This window comes from Oncorhynchus gorbuscha, unplaced genomic scaffold (assembly GCF_021184085.1).
Source record: "Oncorhynchus gorbuscha isolate QuinsamMale2020 ecotype Even-year unplaced genomic scaffold, OgorEven_v1.0 Un_scaffold_9354, whole genome shotgun sequence".
NCBI classification, from domain to species: Eukaryota; Metazoa; Chordata; class Actinopteri; order Salmoniformes; family Salmonidae; genus Oncorhynchus; species Oncorhynchus gorbuscha.
In genome coordinates this window covers 7,560-12,844 of record NW_025752340.1, presented here as the reverse complement: position 1 = coordinate 12,844, position 5,285 = coordinate 7,560, and the positions used below count along the sequence as shown (strand labels likewise).

Below are 5,285 nucleotides of genomic sequence, written 5' to 3'. Positions count from 1 at the left end.
TGTGTGTGTGTGTGTGTGTGTGTGTGTGTGTGTGTGTGTGTGTGTGTGTGTGTGTGTGTGTGTGTGTGTGTGTGTGTGTGTGTGTGTGTGTGTGTGTGTGTGTGTGTGTGTGTGTGAATAAGATTACATGGACATGGGGGGACCTGGTCCTAGAACAGTACTCCTACCCTGAGACTGTTTATTAGTACAGACCCTGTACTGTACTGAGAGAGTCGTTACCTGGTCCTAGATCAGCACTCCTACCCTGAGACTGTTTATTAGTGCAGCCCCTGGGACTGTTTATTAGTGCAGCCCCTGAGACTGTTTATTAGTGCAGCCCCTGAGACTGTTTATTAGTGCAGCCCCTGAGACTGTTTATTAGTGCAGCCCCTGAGACTGTTTATTAGTGCAGCCCCTGAGACTGTTTATTAGTGCAGCCCCTGAGACTGTTTATTAGTGCAGCCCCTGAGACTGTTTATTAGTGCAGCCCCTGAGACTGTTTATTAGTGCAGCCCCTGAGACTGTTTATTAGTGCAGCCCCTGAGACTGTTTATTAGTGCAGCCCCTGAGACTGTTTATTAGTGCAGCCCCTGAGACTGTTTATTAGTGCAGCCCCTGAGACTGTTTATTAGTGCAGCCCCTGAGACTGTTTATTAGTGCAGCCCCTGAGACTGTTTATTAGTGCAGCCCCTGAGACTGTTTATTAGTGCAGCCCCTGAGACTGTTTATTATTAGTACAGCCCCTGAGACTGTTTATTAGTGCAGCCCCTGAGACTGTTTATTAGTGCAGCCCCTGAGACTGTTTATTAGTGCAGCCCCTGAGACTGTTTATTAGTACAGCCCCTGAGACTGTTTATTAGTGCAGCCCCTGAGACTGTTTATTAGTACAGCCCCTGAGACTGTTTATTAGTACAGCCCCTGAGACTGTTTATTAGTGCAGCCCCTGAGACTGTTTATTAGTACAGCCCCTGAGACTGTTTATTAGTGCAGCCCCTGAGACTGTACTGTACTGTACTGAGAGAGTAGTTAGGAGCAGTGGTGTTAATGACGAGACAATAGAGTTCTTAAAAGATGCCAGTAATAGAGGCTAAACATAGAAGGTTCCTGTCATCATCTCCAGTAGCACACACACACACACACACACACACACACACACACACACACACACACACACACACACACACACACACACACACACACACACACACACACACACACACACACACACACACACACACACACACACACACACACACACACACACACACACACACGTCAGCAGTGTAGATTAGTGTGTCTTATAATGTCTCAACTAGCCTAGTAACAACATGATGACCTGAATGAATGGGGCCAGTGACGGACCACAAACAGGCCCAGAATACCAGCCCAGTCCAGCTCTTCTACTCTGAGACTCTTAGTGAATACAGGCCCAGATCAGTCCAGCTCTTCTACTCTGAGACTCTTAGTGAATAAAGGCCCAGTCCAGCTCTTCTACTCTGAGACTCTTAGTGAATACAGGCCCAGATCAGTCCAGCTCTTCTACTCTGAGACTCTTAGTGAATACAGGCCCAGATCAGTCCAGCTCTTCTACTCTGAGACTCTTAGTGAATACAGGCCCAGTCCAGCTCTTCTACTCTGAGACTCTTAGTGAATACAGGCCCAGTCCAGCTCTTCTACTCTGAGACTCTTAGTGAATACAGGCCCAGTCCAGCTCTTCTACTCTGAGACTCTTAGTGAATACAGGCCCAGATCAGTCCAGCTCTTCTACTCTGAGACTCTTAGTGAATACAGGCCCAGTCCAGCTCTTCTACTCTGAGACTCTTAGTGAATAAAGGCCCAGTCCAGCTCTTCTACTCTGAGACTCTTAGTGAATAAAGGCCCAGTCCAGCTCTTCTACTCTGAGACTCTTAGTGAATACAGGCACAGATCAGTCCAGCTCTTCTACTCTGAGACTCTTAGTGAATAAAGGCCCAGATCAGTCCAGCTCTTCTACTCTGAGACTCTTAGTGAATACAGGCCCAGATCAGTCCAGCTCTTCTACTCTGAGACTCTTAGTGAATACAGGCCCAGATCAGTCCAGCTCTTCTACTCTGAGACTCTTAGTGAATACAGGCCCAGTCCAGCTCTTCTACTCTGAGACTCTTAGTGAATAAAGGCCCAGTCCAGCTCTCTATCTTTAAGACTCTTAGTGAATACAGCCCGATCAGTCCAGCTCTTCTACCTGAGTCTTAGTAATACAGGCCCAGATCAGTCCAGCTCTTTCACTTGAGACTCTTAGTGAATACAGGCCCAGATCAGTCCAGCTCTTCTACTCTGAGACTTTAAAATATATGGCCCAGATCAGTCCGCTCTTTTCTTCTACTGGAGACTCTTAGGTGAATAAAGCCTGTGTCCAGCTTTCTACTCTGAGACTTCTTAGTGAATACAGGCTCAGTCCAGCTCTTCTACTTGAGACTCTTAGTAACACAGCCCAGATCAGTCCAGCTCTTTTCACTCTGAGACTCTACAGTGAATAAAGGCCTGTGTCCAGCTCTTTCTACTCTGAGACTCTTAGTGAATACAGGCCTAGATCAGTCCAGCTCTTCTACTCTGAGACTCTTAGTGAATAAAGGCCCATCTCAGCTCTTCTACTTGAGACTCTTAGTGAATAAAGGCCCAGATCAGTCCAGTCCAATCCAGCTACATCATTAACACCACTACAGGTGGTTTGGAGGTGGTGGGTTCATGTGGAATAGCACCACCATGTGGAATGTGTGAGTATGTGTTTCTGAAAATAATAATACAATGACCATTATTATTGAGATTATTAAAACCATTTAAAGTAAACAACCAATCAATAAACTTGACTTTTATTCATTGCAAAGAACAATACGTTCTGTGTTAATTGAAAAGCTTCATTTACAATCAGTATAAAACCTATTAAACGTGGTCTTGGCACGTACATGTGTCTGTCTGTCTACTCTTTAACCTGTTCCCCCTGATTAGGGGCAGGTCGGCATTTATTGGCATGAATCTTGCCCTGGAGGCAGCTCTGTAGAGGTCACTAGCTGGCACAGCCACAAAGTCATCAAATATAACCACACTGCTGACCATAATACCTAACCTTAACCTTGAAATTAAGACCAAGAAGCACATTTTGATTTCATGAATTTTTACGATATAGTAAATGAGACTTATAATAATACCTGTCACACCTTCCCAGTAGATGAAAAGTTGGTACTGCAGCAGTGATTTCAGCGACAGACAGTAGGAGCCCATTGTCTTTCCAATCCTGGTGCATTAAACTGGGTTTGCAGTTTCCCTCAGAGGATCTACACTACTGGAATAGATTCATATAGGTAAGGATCACTTTGTGGTGTCTTTGTCTGTTCACATGCGCTAGGATGTCTCATCTTGGTCTGTTCACATGCGTTTGTGGATGTGGATCACTGTCTTGCAGTTGGGGGCAGCGGTGTTCTACGTCCTGACAGGACTCAACACAGAACGGAAGACAAGAGAATATCATGCACCTAGAGAGAGGGGGGGACAAAGAGAGAGAGAGTGGGCGGTGGGGGGGGCAAAGAGAGAGAGAAAGGGGGAGGGACAAAGAGAGAGAGAGGGGGGGGGAGAAAGAGAGAGAGAGAGAGAGAGAGAGAGGGTGGGGGACAGAGAGAGAGAGAGAGGGGGGGACAAAAGAGAGAGAGAGGATATTCAGTGTGTGAGAGTATAAAAAGCTTCAACAAACAAAAAAGCTGTGTATTCCTGTATGTACATGTGTGTCGTTCTGGATAAGAGTCCACAATGACTTAAATGTAATGTAATGTATTCCTGTATGTACATGTGTGTGTATTCCTGTATGTGCATGTGTATGTATGTATTCCTGTATGTGCATGTGTATGTGTGTATTCCTGTATGTGCATGTGTATGTGTGTATTCCTGTATGTGCATGTGTGTGTGTGTGTATTCCTGTATGTGCATGTGTATGTGTGTATTCTGTGTGCATGTGTATGTGTGTATATTCCTGTATGTGCATGTGTGTGTGTATTCCTTGTATGTGCATGTGTATGTGTGTATTCCTGTATGTGCATGTGTGTGTATTCCTGTATGTGCATGTGTATGTGTGTATTCCTGTATGTGCATGTGTATGTGTATTCCTGTATGTGCATGTGTGTGTGTGTGTGTTCCCCATGTGCATGTGTATGTGTGTATTCCTGTATGTGCATGTGTATGTGTGTATTCCTGTATGTGCATGTGTGTGTGTGTATTCCTGTATGTGCATGTGTATGTGTGTATTCCTGTATGTGCATGTGTATGTGTGTGTTCCTGTATGTGTATGTGTATGTGTGTATTCCTTGTATGTGCATGTGTATGTGTGTGGCCCGTATGTGCATGTGTGTGTGTGTATTCCTGTATGTGTGCATGTGTATGTGTGTATTCCTGTATGTGCATGTGTGTGTATTCCTGTATGTGCATGTATGTGTGTATTCCTGTATGTGCATGTGTATGTGTATTCTGTATGTGCATGTGTGTATGTGTGTGTGTATTCTGTATGTGCATGTGTGTGTGTGTGTATTCCTGTATGTGCATGTGTATGTGCATTCCTGTATGTGCATGTGTGTGTGTGTATTCCTGTATGTGCATGTGTATTCCTGTATGTGCATGTGTATGTGTGTATTCCCTGTATGTGCATGTGTATGTGTGTATTCCTGTATGTGCATGTGTATGTGTGTCGGCCTGTGTGTGTCAAACTCACAGGAAGCAGAAGAGGGCTCCAAAAGATGAGCCAGGTGAACAGTCCAGGGGTGTGTGTGGTCTCTGTCAGAACCGGGACCTGACAGTGGGGACACGTTATCTGGCCGGGTACGTCTCTTAGCAGCGGCTGCTGTACCACCACCTGGGTTACTGCAGAGGGAGGAGAATACTGGTTAGAACCAGATAGAACTGGTCAGAACCACCACCTGGGTTACTGTAGGGAGAGGAGAATACTGGTTAGAACCAGATAGAACTGGTCAGAACCACCACCTGGGTTACTGCAGAGGGAGGAGAATACTGGTTAGAACCAGATAGAACTGGTCAGAACCACCACCTGGGTTACTGCAGAGGGAGGAGAATACTGGTTAGAACCAGATAGAACTGGTCAGAACCACCACCTGGGTTACTGCAGAGGGAGAGGGAGAATACTGAGGTTCGTACCAGATAGAACTGGTCAGAACCACCACCTGGGTTACTGCAGAGGAGGAGAATACTGGTTCTGTACCAGATAGATCTGGTCAGAACCACCACCTGGAGTTACTGCAGAGGGAGGAGAATACTGGTTAGTACCAGAT

The 5,285-nt window shown here is 45.6% G+C and overlaps 1 pseudogene; it reads right to left on the bottom strand.

Moving 5' to 3' along the window:
• Positions 1–3,381: 3,381 nt before the first annotated feature.
• On the bottom strand, positions 3,382–4,899 carry LOC124030131 (annotated as a pseudogene).
• Between the last annotated feature and the right edge of the window lie 386 nt (positions 4,900–5,285).